The sequence below is a fragment of the Eptatretus burgeri genome, chromosome 4 (assembly GCF_056783735.1).
Source record: "Eptatretus burgeri isolate ZD-2024b chromosome 4, Ebu_testis_v1, whole genome shotgun sequence".
Taxonomy (NCBI): domain Eukaryota; kingdom Metazoa; phylum Chordata; class Myxini; order Myxiniformes; family Myxinidae; genus Eptatretus; species Eptatretus burgeri.
The window spans coordinates 39,717,656-39,736,332 of NC_140964.1; the positions used below are offsets into that span (position 1 = coordinate 39,717,656).

At 45.8% G+C, this 18,677-nt stretch overlaps 1 long non-coding RNA gene across 1 annotated transcript; it reads right to left on the bottom strand.

Annotated features, from left to right (window-relative positions):
- Positions 1-2,748: 2,748 nt before the first annotated feature.
- LOC147027853 (uncharacterized) lies at positions 2,749-5,214 on the bottom strand. Its single transcript, XR_015056903.1, has 3 exons — positions 5,018-5,214; positions 4,862-4,927; positions 2,749-4,750 (listed from the first exon to the last, which is right to left on the bottom strand). It is a non-coding gene; the product is annotated as an uncharacterized LOC147027853 (long non-coding RNA).
- Between the last annotated feature and the right edge of the window lie 13,463 nt (positions 5,215-18,677).

Below are 18,677 nucleotides of genomic sequence, written 5' to 3' on the forward strand. Positions count from 1 at the left end.
GTGCTGCTCTGGCACCCTTGGTCGCACTCCACCGCAGATGGGCTGAGAAGTTATTAGTGGCATCTGTGGACCCCGTCATCCTTGATGCTGCACCAGCATTTACAGTCTGCTCTCGAGTGAGATCTACCGGTACCCTGCTGAACTGATTGTCCGTTCGACGAATGCTAAACAGACCAGTGACTAGAATCTCCTTCAGGCCTGGCAGTTGGTCCAGGCTTGCCATCCAAGGTTGATTGAGTGTAGCGAGAGTATTCATCGAAGAGCATGATGAATGACTGTGCAGTGCACAGCTGGTCTCGAGCTTCCTTGTTGTCCAACGTCGATGCTTTGATCAGTGCACTCACTGTGTCCATGCCATGGTATGTGCTGCAGAATTGGTGAAAGTGCAGTGTTTCAAAAGCCAGTGCCAGCATTGGATGGAGCCTCTTACAGCGGTTGAAGTTCTTACATTCTATGATACCATTCAAGGAGCCAGGTGCGAGGACTTCAGCTTCAACTAACATATCTGCCATGGCAGATTCTTTGATGACCTTTCCGATGGCTTTGAAGAGACCCATCTGCAGATGAAAGGCCCCGAACATAATGAAGATGTTGTCGAATCTGGGGCGTTCTGTGACTTGGATCTTAATGGCCCTGTTAGCAACATCAAGGTTATATGTTACTACAGGGTCATTCTGTGTCAAATCAGCCAAAAAATGAAATTCTGTGGTGACCCCTTCAGATTTTCCTGAAAAAAATTCTCAAAGCTACCTTAACATAAATGAGGAAGGTTTGCCAAGTTATAGCTCAAAATTCCAAGTCGTGTCCAAGATATGGCCCTACAAACACCCTAGGGGTGTTTCAATTCTGGCAGTCGCGAGTTGCAGATTTGTATCTGAAGCATTTTTGGAGGGCTCTAAATTCCAGAGTTTTACAAACAGAGTTCTGAAAATTCACACAAATGGTGTCTATTAGTGAGGCTTTCAGAATCTGACATCAAAAATGTTCTAGTTAAAATACTTTTTAAGATAAGTACTCTCAAAAGTAGTGATTTGTAACATGCAGTCAAAAAAATTAGAGTTTTCAAATTGCTGCCAACAGTCAGTTTATTCATCATGAAGAATTTTGTTGCCTGATTTACATAATCTAGTGACTGGACCATTTAGAAAAGAAAACTGAAACCTTTTGGATCAAAATATTGGGTGCTATAGGCGTCTGAACTTTGCTCCAGACTCAACGACACTGAAATTTACCCCGGTTTTACCCCGTGTTCACCATGTTGATAGTTACACAGCTCTTTAAAATTTTTGTCACTTAAAGACATATACATAGGCAAACTGTGGTAGAAAATTCAAGAGTTGTTCTCAATCCCTTCTATTTTTAAACGAATTTTTTTTTTAAATGCATCAATTTCTAATAATTCTGCAGTCCTAAAAGCTACTTTTTTAAAATAAATTTTTACTAACTTACTGTTGCAGGGGTCATCTGAGGGGGTCATATAGAAAAAAATAAAGATATTGTAAGGAAGTATGACTTAAGTGGAATCTAACAATATATAAATCAGTTTAGTAAAACTTAAAGAAGTGTACCAAAATAATTTCCAAAGTTAGGCATGAAGCACAACTCTATCTTATTTAGGCTTTAACCTAATACACAGCCCTGTAGTAACTGCCAATGGTCTTTGTTACATTTTATTATATCCTGGCAATTATAAAACTAATCACTGTTCACTTTGTACAATGGATCCAAGTACATTTGTCCAAACAATTTGATATGAAATTATGAAAAAAAAGTTAAATCAGATTTTGTACCTACATTTACAAATGGATGTAGACTTTCGTACAATGTACACTAAGTATATAAACAATTAGATATGCAAATTAATATTTATAATGGTGATTATTATGATCACATTATGTGTCTTAATTTGTAGTTGAGATTGGCAGAGGCCTTAAACTAAAATATCCTTCAAAAAAAATGTGAGCCAAATTAAAGTAACCACATACTTGTTCTGACCAAAAAAACACAACAATTTGATCATTGTGGTGCCAACTTATGAATGCTTGACATGGCTTCCACTTCAAAAGCACACCTATTGCTTTTATTCTACATCTTTCATCAAACATGTTTTTTTTTAAATAGTGGGCCTTTATAAAAATCGTTTAAAAATAGAAGGGATTGAGAACAACTCTTGAATTTTCTACCACAGTTTGCCTATGTATGTGTCTTTAAGTGACAAAAATTAAAAGAGCTTTGTAACTGTCAGCATGGTGAACACTTGGGGTAAAACCCGGGCTAAATTTCAGTGTCATAGAGTCTGGAGCAAAGTTCAGACACCTCCAGCACCCAAGATTTTGCTCCAAAAGGTTTCAGTTTTCTTGTGTAAATGATCCGGTCACTAGATTATGTAAATCAGGCAACAAAATTCTTCATGAAGAATAAACTGACTGTTGGCAGCAATTTGAAAACTCAATTTTTTTTGACTGCACATTACAAATCACTACATTTGAGAGTACTTATCTTAAAAAGTATTTCAAGTAGAACATTTTTATATCAGATTCTGAAAGCCTCACTAATAGACACCATTTGTGTGAATTTTCAGAACTCTGTTTGTAAAACTCTAGAATTTAGAGAGTTCCAAAAATGCTTCTGATACAAATCTGCAACTCGCGACTGCCAGAATTGAAACACCCCTAGGGTGTTTGTAGGGCCATATCTCAGACCCTACTTGGAATTTTGAGCTATAACTTGGCAAACCTTCCTCATACATGTTAAGGTAGCTTTGAGAATTTTTTCAGAAAAATCTGAGGGGGTCACCGCAACCCCTGGCTGAAATGACACGGAATGAGCCTACACCATACGGCTGTCCACACTCCTGAGCACACTTTTGGGTGATGGACAGTGTTTCTGCAACTACATCATTGTTAGTTGGTGAGCAATCAATATTTGGCATGTACAGAACCACTTGCTTTGGCAGATGGTCCACATAGTTCCAAGCATTGAACCCAGTCCACATAGGAATGCTTTCCATTCCAAGCACATGCGTTACCATCCACAAGAAATCAAGCTTTCTTGATGCAATGGAAAGGTCTGTACTGATACCCCAAAAGTCTTTGTTTGCGTAAGAGAAATCGTCCATTCGTGGCTTCTTCCTGTAAGGAGCTAGGGCTAAATCCGGAACATCCAATTCCCTCCTCTTCCTCTTCCCACCCAACGATGGCAAAGGTCTATCTGTTGCTTGATCTTCAGTTATGTCTCCATCTAGGCCTACTGCTTCCTGTGGCACTGAGGCTGGAGTGCTCTGAGCCTGATACATAATACCCATCGTATCGTGGAGCGTGTCGGTACCTGACAGTGTGTGTGTTAATTTGTCGTAGTTGTCAAAAGCAAGTCCACAAGGTACTCCAGGAACTGAACCAGCAGGACAATTCAGCTTTCGGTCAAAGATGGCATAGGCTATGTCTATCTCAATTTCCTCAATGGCGTGGTAGTTAAGCGAATGCCCCATCCGATTCAGCATCGTGAGATTCTTCTTGCTTCCAGTCAGTGACTTCAAGGACAAACCCATCAGGATATGCTTTCTCGGTTTTAGGTTACCATTCTTCACTGAAAACAGTACACCCTGACTTAATTAATCAGAGTGGCGCTTTGACTGAATATTGGCCAGCATTTGATCCTCCAAGTTGTGTCTGAAAGAAAGTCTTGACAAGGTCAGGTGGATCCCCCTCACTATTGTTGAGAGCTTCCACGGTCAGTGGATCTCGGAGGGGCTCTTTGTCACGGACTTCAAGGCCTGAGTTGCAATGCAACTTGAGTAACCTGACCCTCAGGAGATGACTTAATGTCATACACTGCCTTAATGGATTCATACTCAATGGCTGTGCTGTGGACTATTACACCTTGCTGGCAGCAGTCTGGGGAATGCAATAAAATTGTGTCAGGGAATTTCCTGGTCAGAAGGTCCCCCAGGTATTGCGCTTTGCTTACTGAAGGGACCACTTCAAGTTCAGTACAGAGGTCGGTGTATTGTTCATAAATGGATGCAAGGCATTCAGGTCTCTGTCGGTCAATGATGTTGTCTTTGATGTACAAATAGATACAATCAAGAGGAAACTTGGGATTAACAGGCTCCTCAGCGATGGGGGGCAGCCCAAAACTCTTCAGTCTTCACCCTATCCACCCTCCGGATATATGTAGCACAACAACTGTGGTGAAACTGGGCTTCCTGAGCCATCAGGTCAACCCCAATGACTTTTACAAGTAACCATGCTTGCTTGAGGGTATGCGCAATCTCTATAATCTTTTGTGCTGCTTGCTTGGTTTGCAATTTTCCGAGGAGTTCTTTTGTTCCGTCCAGGCGTTTTTTGACCTTTTTGTCACAAAACAAACGTGTGAGGGAAAATACCAACAGTTGACACCCTTCTGCTGGACTCTTCACCACTAACAGTTGAAGCAGATGATGCAGAGCGTAACACCTTTCTCTCTGGGCCTACAGTGTCATTCCCAATAGGCCTAGGTAGAGACTGAGTCGTAATGGCTGTAACGTTCTTGTAGCACTTGCTGTGGTACCCATCACCATCTCCTGGATGACTTGGTAACGCCTCAACAACTGCTCCATATTTGGAAGATTGGGAGTTCTTACTTCCCTTCCTGGCCTCAGCAGCACGCTGAACAACTGCCCATTTCTCTTGCGGCCAGGGAAGTAACTTGCTTGTCTCGGTCGGAACAACATGTATCAGACACTTTGAAGGCAATGACTGGTGGGCAGATGCTGTGAAGGGAAGACAAAAGGGACATGTGTGGTGTGTCATGAATTTCTCAATTACAGAATTACAGAATTACAGAATATTGACTGATTGACATTATCATTATCATAGCCTACCATTATCATTTCCTTGGCTTGCCATTTTTATGTGAGATCATCAGGAGCCCTTGATTTAATGAGTTCCTAAAGAGAAGATAGGAAAAATAATAATGTGAAGTTATTATATCGCGCTTTATAATGTTGAACATTCTCAAAGCGCTTCACATTTATTACCCAGAGCTATTGGCCTGTTCTTTCCAAGTTCTTTCTCCACTCCTTGGGGAGTATTACAGCCCGGCTGCTGTTTTCAGCGCTCACAACTTCTCATTCTCTGCCAGCCAGGTACCCATTACTACTGGGTGGGGAGAAGCAAGTTTGGTCAAGTGCCTTGCCCAAGGACACAAAGAAACAGATGGTGATCAAACCGGGAATCAAACTCAGCATTCCCGCTCCTGAGTCTGACACTCTGCCGCTACACCACTGCTTCCCATAAAAAACAATGCTAATTCATATCTTTAGATCAATGAAATTAACCCATGGGAATGGCAGTGTGGCAAAAGTGGCCAAAATTGCATCAGCGTCATTGAAGACCTAATGGAGGCCTTCTCGAAGAATGCTTTAGAAGGTCAGTGTGGACCGAAAATAATAAGTACTGTACATATAGTACACTTTTGCTTCCCTTGTTTAGGATAAGTGTAGCTTTTAGTGTTCTGTCTTTTTCACGTCAATGTTGCTTGGTCCATATGACGAGGCTGAGAATATTACACTTACAATACTTCAGTGAAGTCTTTGCCTCATATGATGTACTTTGTCAAATGAAGAGAAGAATGTCACAGAGTCTGGCTTCACTTTCACTTTTACACTCCACGCACAGTAGGGGTGTATGACTGAATGCACAGGGGCAGCCTGTACGTTCCAGTAAGAGTCGACAGTGGATGACCTGAATCTCATAGCACGCAGGTGGAGCCAGTCACCGCGCAGGCACTGGGATTATAGTCCAGGTTCTGAGATGTCACTGTGCGATATTGTCCCGAGTTAAAAATAGTAACTTGATGCTAGTTGGCCGACAGAAACGTGTGGTGTTATTGGGTGAATGTGTAGCTGAACACCTGGGCCTAGGCAGATGTTAGGCCGAGTGGTTGCCAGGGCCAAATCGAATAAGGATTTTCTCGACCCTCCTTGGTCCTTTTGAGCTCTTCTTAAGCCGAAACGCCAGGGACTATGCTTTCTTAAGTTACATTTTTGTGACAAGCGATGTTGAGGGGATATTTCAGTATCAATTTCAGCTTTGTTCTCAAAAGTGTAATTGAGACCCTTTTTGGACCCCCCACTGGAGCCCTTCTTCAGTGCAAACCCCTGGAAATGTTGTTTCTTAAGTTGTACATTTCTAACTCGTGATATGAGGGGTGTCATCAGTGTGAATATCAGCATTGTTCTCAAAAGCGTAAATGAATGTCACTTTTTGGGGGGGGGGGGTTTGGGACCATGCCTCCCCTAAAGGCCAGGAATGCCATGCTTAAGAAATGGGTTTCATTCATCCCCCCATGTACTCTTGACAGAATGAGACCATCAAACCTTTTGTTCCCAAAAGTGTAAATGAAACTGTGCTAGCTCCCTAACTATTGGGACCATACTCTGTGCAGAGCGTTGGTGCTGCTTAAGCAGTCTCCTCGGCTATTGGGCACAATCCTGGATGGGTCGCCACTCAGACACATTATACCAGCATACTGGCACTCATTTTGCCGACCTCGGAAAGAATGACAGGTCGAGTTAACCCCACCTGGTGTTAATTCAACAGCTGAGCGGGATTTGAACTCAGGACCCTCGGATCCAAAGCCCACCACCCAAACCATGAAGCTAACACCAAGCAAACAAAACTAGGCAAACAACACCAGGCTTGCTACAGGTACCACATAAACCTGGACTAACCTGTTTCATGGTCGGGTTGTCGGCGACTAAACCGTCTCCCCCACCAGGTTTTCTGGTGAGAAGGGTGTTTGGATATGTACACCCAGAAGGATTAAAAACAAAACCTGTCAAAGGGCGGAGGAGCTCCTTGTGAGCCAACGACCATCCATATCTAGTGCCCAGCTGTATTTGCGGATGTCGTCCTGCAGTTGGGTTACTTTTTTTTAGGAGGTTGGTGGCAGGATTTGCACTCCGGCCACCGTAAAACCCTTCATTCCGCAAAACACTAAAAAGGCAAAGAAAACTGAAAACCCACTCTGTGGGAGTACCTCCTGTGCAGCTTCCCTTCGTAGGCAGCTCACCGGATAATGGGATTGGGGCGAAGCCTTTGGGACCCCCACTCTTTCATGATAGGAGGAAAAACACGGGGTAACCTTTCCAGGTTGAATTGCGATAGTTTGTGTCAGGGTGGTGCTGAGGTGTCATCCACCAGACGGCAGTCTCCTTGGGTTAACCTGTGGTAGTCTCTTTTGGGTGGGTGCCTGGAATGCCCTATCCCTAAGAGAGGATGATTACCTGTCTCTGTTATCATCTGAGCTCAAGCGTTTGAGCATCGGTATTGCAGCACTCTGAGGTTTGGAGACCGGATAGTGGCGAGATCATGGTGGTTGGTTACACCTACGATTGATCTGGTCGCTCTGATGGTTACCATGTCCAAGAAGTTGCTGTAGCTGTGGCCAATAAGCCGACTCCAATGATAGTTCAGGTAAGACCAGTCAACGAGCATATAATGAGACGAAGGATTCGTCACTCCTTAGGTGTCATTTCCCTGTCTCTGTATATGCTCTGACTGAGGCGAGTGATCTCACCGTGAAGGACACATTCTATGCCACGCTCGAGTCTGTGGTTGATCAGTGCCCCAGACGAGATACACTTCTAGTCTTGGGGGATTTCAATGCATCGACTGGAACCGATAGGGATGGTTATGAGACGTGTGTCTGGAAATGTGAACCAGAATAGCAATAAGTTCCTTGACTTTGCAAGAAGTCATGGACTCAGGGTGGCTAGTTCATGGCTTCAGCACCCACAGGATCATCGCTGGAGTTGGTATTCCAATGCTGGTGGTGTGACAAATGAGATCGACCATGTGCTCGTTGATGGTCACTGGAGGATGATCCAGAACTACAGGGTCCACCAGAGTGCTCAGTTCCTCAATATGGAGAACAGGCTTGCTGTAGCAACTCTGAAGTTTCAGCTTCAATCCGGGAGAATGGTACCATCCCAGCTGAGGCTAGATGTTGGCAAGCTCAAGGATGAGAGGGTAGCTGAGGAGTTTGCAAACAGGCTGAGAGGAGATTTGGGGGGTCTGGATGCTTTGGGGAATTGTGAAGAGTTGTGGAGTGCCTTCAAAACCACCATCCTCGATGTTGCCAGTGGATGTCTTGGAACTCACCGACAGGTGAAGAATTTTGGCTCTCAAGGGACACTGGACACCATTGACCAGTGTTGCAGGGCCAGGCTTAATGGCAGAGCTGACCTGTTCAGGGAGTTGATGCATAAAACTGAATGTGCACTGAGGGTGGACAAGGAGGCCGATGTGCGAGGAATCCGTGAGGCGGTAGAACATCACCTGTGGTCAAGTGATACTTGTCCTGCTTACAGGGAATTTATGCATTGCGTTCCTCCAAGCCCGTCCCTCGGTGTACTGCAGTTAGAGTGGAGGGCACTTGATGGAGAAGTATGAAGTGAAGGCCCGCTTGTTCAGTTACTTTGAGTGGCTATACCAAGCTGATCCACTCGCTGTTGAGTTGGATGTCAGGGGTGTTACGATACCTATTGCTGACCCTCCAATCAACTGTAATCAACCAATCAACTGTGGAAACACAGGCTATGGTGAACTGGTTGAACTGGGGTGAAGCTCCTGCGATTTGTGGCATCCATGCTGAACTTCACAAGGCCGGTGGAAATGCTGCACTCATGTTGTTGCATGAAGTTCTGTGCTCTGCCTGGAATACAGGCATCATCCCAAATGAGTGGAAGAGGAGCCTTGTTGTCCCTCTCTGGAAAGGGAAGGGTGATCGCCAGGGCCAGGTCAGGTATGAGAGCATGCGTCGGAACAGCGCGTTGGTGTGTACACTTTCCACTGGAACTCCAGGGGCCTCCATCTGACCATCCCCCAGGCAGATGCCTGGCCCATCCCAATCCCCTTGAGATGCTGATCAACATGCTGCAACCACGAAGCACGGGGTCAGCCCATTAGTCTCCTCCACTCATGAGGCTCCCTTGCTGAGAGAATCTGGTGAGCAGGATCAGCATCAGGAAAACGAACCACACGGCCATACAGCACAGCTGACGCTCACGAACTATGCAGGTAACAAATCTCATTTGAGTCTCTCTCAGCAACCGCTCGTTGGACACAAAGTCCGCCCAGCGATTGCCAAGGATTCTCCGAAGAGACCTGGTACCAAAGGAATTAAGTCTCCGTCTCAGATCCCTGGTCAGAGTCCATCTCACATCCATAGAGCAAGACTGGAAGCACCAAGGACCTGAAGAATCAGACTTTCATCCTCCCGCACAGGTACCGGCAGCACCACACCCCATTATCCAGTGAATCCATGACTCCCCAGGCCCGACACATACGTCTGTTGACCCCTGGCTCACAGCCAGCAGAGACATGATTATCAGTGCCAGGGTAAGTGAATCTCTTCGTAATCTCCTCCTTGTGAAGTGAATCCTCGCCACAAACAGGTCCAGACAGGAGAGCAACATCCAAGATGTCATTGAAAGCCTTCATCTTCGTTTTGACCGAGGAAACCCATAATCCCAGCGGCTCCGAATCCTAATGCAGCAACTCGAAGGCCCCCAGAAGGATATCTGGAGTGTCCGCAAAGATTACTGCATAATCTGCGAAATCAAGGTCAGAGATCTTGACATTCCCAAACGATGCACCACAGTTTAATCTCTCCGACATCCTTCCCAGAATGCAGTCCATACAAGTGCTGAAAAGTGTGGGGGCCAACACATACCCCTGACAAACTCCAGTAACAACTTGAAATAAGTTAGAGATGGTATCACCACATCTCACAACACTCAGTTCCAGAGTAAAGATCAGACATCAGATTGATCAGTTTGGGTGGCACCCGACGAAGATCAAGAACCCTCCAGGGGGCATCCCGATTCACTCACTCAAACACTTTCCAGAGATCAACATAAGCGGCAAGCAGCCCCTGCCGAAACTCTCGTCTGCGTTCGGTGAGGACCTGAAGAGCAAGGATACAGTCAATCGTTGACCTCTTTGGTGTAAAGCCTGACTGCTCTGAACACTGGTGCTCAAGCAGATGGTGGCGAACCCTATCAAGAATTTTCCGAGCAAAGACCTTGCCCAGCACGGAGAGCAGCGTCACCCCGCGGTAGTTGTTGCCGTATTGGCGATCACCCTTCCCTTTCCAGAGAGGGACAACAAGGCCCCTCTTCCAGTCAGTTGGGATGATTTCCTGTGTTCCAGGTAGAGCACAGAAAGAACTGCATGCAATGACACGAGTACAACATTTCCACCAGCCTTGAGAAGTTCAGCATGGATGCCACAGATCCCAGGAGCTTTACCCCATTTCAACCTGTTCACTGCAGCCTGTGTTTCCACAAACAATGGTGGACCACAGTTGATTGCAGGGTCAGCAATATGGATAGTAACACCCCTGACATCCAACTAGACAGCTGGTGGATCAGCCTGGTACAGCCACCAAAAGTAACCGGCCCAGCGGGCCTTCACTTCGGACTCCTTTGTCAAGAGCACAACACCCTCTGCTCTTACTGCAGTACACCGAGGGATGGGCTTGGAGAAATGCAATGCATGAATTCCGCTGTAAGCAGGACAGGAATCACTTGACCACAGGTGATGCTCTACCCCCTCACAGATTCCTCGCACATAGTCCTCCTTATCCACCCTTAGTCAACGTACAGTTTTCCGTCTCAGCTCCCTGAACAGCTCAGCTCTGCCATTCAGCTTGGCCCTGTGACTCTGGTCAATGGTATCCTGTGTCCCTTGAGACAAAATTCTTCTTCGCCAGACGGTGAGTTCCAAGACATCCACTGGTAACATCAAGGGCGGTGGTCTTGAAGGCACTCCACAACTCTTCAGAACCCCCCAAAGCACCCAGACCCACCAAATCTCCACTCAGCCTATTTGCAAACTCCTCAGCTACCCTCTCATTCTTGAGCTTGCCAACATCCAGCCTTGGCTGGGATGGTACCCAGCTTATTGGACACAGCTACAGCAACTCATTGGGCCTGGTAACCAACAGAGCAACCAGACCAATAGTAGCAGTAACCACCCACCATGATCTTGTCACAATCCAGTCTCTGAACCTCAGAGAGTGCTGCAATACTGAGGTCCAAACTCTTGAGCTCAGATAACAGAGAAAGGTGATCATCCTCTCTTTGGGATAGGACATCCCATGGTACCCAGTTTATTGGACACAGCTACAGCAACTCCTTGGGCCTGGTAACCAACAGAGCAACCAGACCAATAGTAGCAGTAACTACCCACCATGATCTTGCCACAATCCAGTCTCTGAACCTCAGAGAGTGCTGAAATACTGAGGTCCAAACTCTTGAGCTCAGATGATAACACTGACAGGTGATCATCCTCTCTTGGGGAAAGGACATTCCAGGTACCCAACCGAAGGGACCACCTCAGGTTAACCCAAGGAGACCGCCATCTGGTGGAAGATACCTCAGTACCACCCCGACACAAACTACCGCAATCTGACCTCGGAAGGTTACCTGTGGTTTCTCTCCTACCATCAAAGATTGGGGATCCCGAAGGCTTTGCCCCAATCCCATCATCCAGTGAGCTGCCCTGGGAAGGGCTGCTGCACAAGAGATACTCCCACAGAGTGAGTTTTCACATTTTTTATGCTTTTAGTGTGTTTTGTAGAATGAAGGGTTTTACGGTGGCCAGAGTGCAAATCCTACCACCAACCTCCAAACAAAAAGTAACCCAACTGCAGGACATCCGCAGACAGATGGGCTCGAGAAATGGATGGCTGTTGCTCACAAGGAGCTCCTATGCCCTTTGATCGCCAGGACTGCAACAACTAACGAGGGCTGACGCTGCTCAGAGTGCCGGGCAAGATCTTTGCTCGGATAATTATTGATAGGGTTCACCACCATCTGCTTGAGCACCAGTGCCCAAAGCAGTAAGGCTTTACACCAAAGAGGTCAATGATTGACTGTATCCATGCCCTTCGTGTCCTCACCTAACGCAGACGAGAGTTTCGGCAGGGGCTGCTGGCATCCTATGTTGATCTCTGCAAGGCGTTCGATTCAGTGACTCGGGATGCCCTCTGGAGGATTATATTAGTCTTTGTGGGGTGCCACTTAAACTGATCAATCTGATGTCTGAACCATACTCTGGAATTGAAAGTACTGTGAGGTGTGGTGGTTCCATCACTGACTTATTTCCAGTTGTCACTGGAGTTCACCAGGGGTGTGTACTGGCCCCCACACTTTTCAGCGCTTGGATAGACTGGATTCTAGGGAGGATGTTGGAGATTTGAAGCTGCAGTGCATTGTTTGGGAATGTCAAGATCTCTGACCTTGATTTCGCAGATAATGCAGTCACCTTTGCGGAGATGCTGGATATTTTATGGAGGCCCTCCTGGTGTTGAATGAGGAGTCGGAGCCACTGGAATTATGGGTTTCCTGGGTCAAAACGAAAATCCAGGCTTTCAATGAAATGTTGGATGCTGCTATCCTGTCTGTACCTGCTTGTGGTGAGGATGTTGAGGTCACAGAGAGATTCACTTACCTTGGCAGTGACATTCATGTCTCCGCATGTTGTGAGCTCGAGGTCAATCAATGTCTTGGTGGGGTTTGGGGATGCAGTGGCTCACTGCTCCCATATCAACCTTACCTGATAAGCGAGGAATAAAGGAGTTGATGTGTGCAGGCAATCTATTTGTTAACCCTTTCAGGTTTTTCATTTATTTTGAGGTCAGGTAGCAAACAGCACATGCACGACTGGTCAAGGGAGGAATTATCTTGAATTTTTATCTCGTCACCCAACAAAAATCAGAAAGCAAAAATGATGAGCACTACCCATTGATGTCTGTCACCATGTCCATCATAAGGTCCAATAAGCAACCATTGATCTTTTACAAAAAACATCACACATCCTCAATGAAGAGTTATCGAAACCAGTCGTATTCTCATACTCGTACCTCAGGAACGCAAAGCCATCGAAAGCCAACATTTTGCGTAAACCTTCCAGGCAGAGTCGAAAATAGAAAATTCATTATTCCTGAAAGCATGTCCAAAATGATGTGATATTATATTTATATAGCTACTGTATGCGATACATCTCAATAATGCAAAGCCCGAGAAAGCCAAAACTTTGTGCAGACCTCCATGGTGAAGTGTTGCAAACAAAACAAAAACTAATTTTGATGAAATTTCATCATGGCAAAGTGAAGGTTCCAGGTTTGAGAAGACTAGCATAGTTTTTCCCAGGGCCATATATATATATATATATATATATATATATATATATATATATATATATATATATATATATATATAAATATATATATATATATATATATATATATAAATAACTGTATGGGTCGCAATCCCATTTCAGGACGCAACATCACAAATTAACTACAGTACTCGTACTCACAGCTTTCAACTGTAAATAACCACACAGATTTTGGGGTCGCAAGACAAACCAAAAATATTAATATCTGGTATGAATATGCCCACACGTTCCCGACCTCACACAGGTTCAATGTAACTACAAAGCACTCTGCGGCCTTGGTCAGGCAGTACATAGCAGTTTGGTGGGGGATCCTACATAGCAGTACATAGCATCCTCATCCAATATGTAACACACGTACAAATTCCTTGATGAACTTTAAATCATCACAATAATTATTCATAAACAGAGACAGATAAATAATGACTTTCGCAATCGTCTAAACTTTTGCAGAGCATCAATTCTTGATGAATTGACTTTCAATTTCAAATCACAGTTGACATCAAATCCTTCCTTTTCTCCAACGGCCTGATCACAAATCGTCAGCTTGGATTCAGAGCAGGTCACTCTTCCATGGACGCACTGCTTCTGCTCTCCTAACAATGGATGGATGCCCCCAATCTCAGACATGAGATCAGGGCAGTCTCTCTGGACAATTTCTCCAACATTTGTTACAGTCTGGCATCCTGCTTTACTCTCCAAACTCTCTGTCTGTAGCATCCAAGGCCACATCCTCGTATGTCTTACAGGCACCTCAACTCTCGGAGCAAACATGTGTCTGTAAACGGGATCCACTCATCTCTTCTCCCTATCAAGGCTGAAGTGCCCCAAGACAGTGTTCTGGGCCCAGTCCTATTCCTGATCTTCATCAATGATCTCTCTGACTCTCTGGAAAACCCCCTTTATCTGTTTGCTAATGACTCCACCCTGTGCCATGACATCCTTCATTCTTCAGACAGGAAGGCTGCAGCCTCTTCCTTCTCTTCAGACCTTGACAAAAATCACAAGCTGCTCAACACTTGGAATATGTCTTTCAATCCTGACAAATCACACACTCTCAGTCTCTCTCCGAAAGGACCGTCTGAAAAGCCATCATATTTACTTTCTGAACAATCCTCCTGAAGAAGTGCAGTCATTCAAACTCCTGGATCTATCAGCCATGATCTTCCTTGGGGGGGGGGGAGAATTGTAGGTTAGCCTAAAAAGCCAGCCTCCGACTGTGCATCTTCCATCAAGCAAAGTCTTTCCTTGGCTCATCTGAACTTTTATTAACTTAAGAGGCCTTCCTCCACAGCTTGATGGAGTACTGCTCTCCCCTTTGGCCTGTTACACCTTGCTCAGCATGACAACATGAAAACCAAGGCCTTCAAAAATCTTTGGTATCTCCCATGATGAAGCTGTCTTTGGGGCTATCACTTTCAACTGTAGATAGGTCAGTGGTATATGTCTTCCATCACCTCCTTTGGGACTTTCACCCTGTGCCCTTTCCTTGCTCTCCCGCTCCCCCAGGTTTCTGCAGGAGGAATGCAATCTGCCAGTAATCCCCTTCTGGTGAAACTCCCAAAATCCAGACTTCTGCTCACCTCCACTCATTCGTTCCCTCTCTCTCCACCCCCATGGAACCAAATTAATGTCTCTTCAATCCCATCCACTTAAAGACAGCTGCTCACCACCATCTCAGGTCATCCCCATCCACAACCATGATCTTCTATAGCTTAATTAACTATTGCCAACCTCCACGGGTTTCCAGGTTTACCGGGTCCCCACAACAGTCCCCACCCTCCCACACAATCCTCTTAATTAATTTCTATTTTTACTTATCTATTTTACCGGATGGATGGACAGACAACCAGATGGACGGACGGACATTGTGAAAACACAATGCCTTCAACGCCTTCAGTTGTGGAGGCATAAAAAAACTGGTAGGGAATGAAATAAACAAGACCTTGACTGAGGTATGCCAATGCCATGGGAAGCAAGAAGCTGCTGCTCCAGGCGTTCGACAAAGGGTGACCGCCCAAACTGTCAACCTCTCCTTCTTTTCCAGGCGATTAGCATACCTCAATCAACGGCTGTTGATTTCATTTTCCGTTATAGTGTCTGATAACAAAGATCGACACTAACCTGCACTAGAAAAACTCGTTCTTCATCCTACCTTCAATTACAGTACATTATACTGACAATGAGAGAGTTCAAAGAACACAATACCCCACGCAGTCACTTCAATTTTTAAATAAAATAATGATTTTAATGATCGTTAAAACAAAGTCTGAAAGTTTAGTACGATTTATTTTTTTTAAGTTGTAGTACGACAAAACTGGAAGTTCGTGTTCGTATTATAAAGGTGATTTGTGTTCTACAGTGTTCAAATATATAATTCAATCTAAATGAGGTTTAAAGTCATATAAAAAACACCATCCTATCTAACACGTTACACAAGTTATTCGTAACTTGTAATTTATGTCCTTCATAACACCGTTAAAAACAGTAAGTTTCGTGTTTGGAATGATTTTTAATTTGGTTTGATTGTCTGGCAGACAGACAGAGTAAAAAAAAATAAACCAATGTAACCCGCAGGGTGACCCGTATCTTGCCAAAAGGTGACCACGTGTGACTTCTTTAAGGTCACACTGAGGTGAACAGAGCTGCTATCCACCAGGAGCGACTCCTTGAGGAATATCTGCCTACGAGAGATTCCGATGAGAATCGTTCTACAGAGTAACCATGAAAAATATGCTTTTGCCTCATAACGTCACCAAATGACGTCATAATGTCTCAAGCTCAACATATCTAGAAAGCACTCATCGAGGTGTTCAATTTGAGGTACTACACGATATGGTTCCTAAAACTTGAAAATTTGACCTTGGGGTCAAATATGTTTGAACTGAGGCGCTAACCATGAAGGTCAAGGCCAATCGCCACCAAAAATTAATCAGCTGAGCGCCAGACCATGAAGTATATTCCCATGAAGTTTGAAGACGATGCGATCAAAATTACTCAAAAAATAAGGGTTTCGTAGACTCCCCTGATTTGCGACAAAGTGACCTTGACCTTTGACCTTTACCTTCAAAATTTTGTGCACTGAAAGGGACCTCTATAGGCCTCTGATATGCAAAGTTACAAAAATTTCCAATGATAACTGTGCTCTGCAGAGTGATTTATACGTGATTACAGACCAAAAAAAAAACATATGAAGGTCAAGGCCAATCGTCATCAACAATTAATCAGCTGAGCGCCAGACCATGAACTATATTCCCATGAAGTTTGAAGACGATCCGGTCAAAATTACTCAAAAAATAAGGGTTTCGTCGACTACCGATTTGCGACAAAGTGACCTTAACCTTCAAAATTTTGTGCGCTGAAAGGGACCTCTATAGGCCTCTGATATGCGAAGTTACAAAAATTTCCAATGATAACTGTCAGGTCAGGTATGGGAGCATGTGCCAGAACAGCGCGTCGCTGCGTCCATTTTCCGCCGGTACTCCAGGGGCCTCCGTCTGGCCATCCCCCAGGCAGATGCCAGGCCCATCCCCATCTCCTTGAGATGATGGTCAACCTGCTGCAACCATGAGGCACGTGGTCGGCCCACTGGCCTCCTCCACTCATGAGACTCCCTCGCTGAGAGAAGCTGGTGAGCAGGATCAGCGTCAGGAAAACGAGCCACATGTCCATACAGCCGCAGCTGATGCTCACGGACTATGCAGGTAACAAATCTCATCCGAGTCTCTCTCAGCAACCGCTCGTTGGACACAAAATCCGACCAGCGATAGCCAAGGATTCTCCGAAGAGACCTGGTACCAAAGGAATTAAGTCTCCGTCTCAGATCCTTGGTCAAAGTCCAAGTCTCACACCCATAGAGCAAGACTGGAAGTACCAAGGACCTGAAGACTCAGACTTTCGTCCTCCCGCACAGGTACCGGCAGCGCCACACCCCATGATCCAGTGAATCCATGACTCCCCAGGCCCGACCCAGACGTCTATTCACCTCCGGCTCACAACCTGCGGAGACATGAATATCACTGCCAAGGTAAGTGAATCTATCCACGACATCAACATCCTCACCACAAACAGACACAGACAGGACAGCAGCATCCAAGATGTCACCGAAAGCCTGGATCTTAGTTTTGACCCAAGAAATCCGTAATCCCAACGGCTCAGACTCCTCATTCAGCACGTCGAGGGCCCCCAAAAGGATATCTAATGTCTCCGCAAAGATGACTGCATCATCTGCAAAATCAAGGTCCGAGATCTTGACATTGCCAAACGATGCACCGCAACTTGATCTCTCCGACATCCTCCCAAAAATCCAGACCATACAAGTGCTGAAAAGTGTGGGGGCAAGTACACATCCCTGACGAACTCCAGTAATAACTGGAAATAAGTCAGAGGTGGTACCACCACACTTCACAGCACTCTTAGTACCAGAGTAGAGTTCAGACATCAGATCGATCAGTTTCGGTGGCACCCCACGAAGACCAAGAATCCTCCAGAGGACATCCCGATTCACTGAATCGAACGCTTTACAGAGATCAACATAGACTGCAAGCAGCCCCTGCCGAAACTCTCGTCTGCGTTCGGTGAGGACACGAAATGCAAGGATACGGTCAATCGTTGACCTCTTTGGTGTAAAGCCTGACTGCTCTGGACGCTGGTGCTCAAGCAGATGGTGGCGAACCCTATCAAGAATTATCCGAGCAAAGACCTTGCCCGGCACTGAGAGCAGCGTCACCCCTCGGTAGTTGTTGCAGTCTTGGCGATCACCCTTCCCTTTCCAGAGAGGGACAAAAAGGCCCCTCTTCCAGTCAGTTGGGATGATGCCTGTGTTCCAGGCAGAGCACAAAACTGCATGCAACGACACGAGTGCAGCATTTCCACCAGCCTTGAGAAGTTCAGCATGGATGCCACAGATCCCTGGAGCTTTGCCCCGTTTCAACTGGTTCACCGCAGCCCGTGTTTCCACAAGCGATGGTGGACCACAGTTGATTCGAGGGTCAGCAACAGGGATTGCAACACCCTTGACGTCCAACTCGACAGCTGGGGGATCAGCCTGGTACAACCGCTCAAAGTAACCGGCCCAGCGGGCCTTCACTTCAGTCTCCTCTGTCAAGAGCCTACCACTCTCTGCTCGAACTGCAGTGCTCCGAGGGATGGGCTTGGATGAACGTAATGCGTGAATTCCCCTGTAAGCGGGACGAGAATCACCTGTCTACAGGTGATGCTCTACCCCCTCACAGATTCCTCGCACATAGGCCTCCTTGTCCACCCTCAGTGCACGTACAGTTTTACGCCTCAGCTCCCTGAACAGCTCAGCTCTGCCATTCAGCCTGGCCCTGCGACTCTGGTCAATGGTATCCAGTGTCCCTTGAGAGACAAAATTCTTCTTTGCCCTGCGGTGAACTCCAAGGCATCCACCGGCAACATCAAGGATGGTGGTCTTGAAGGTGCTCCACA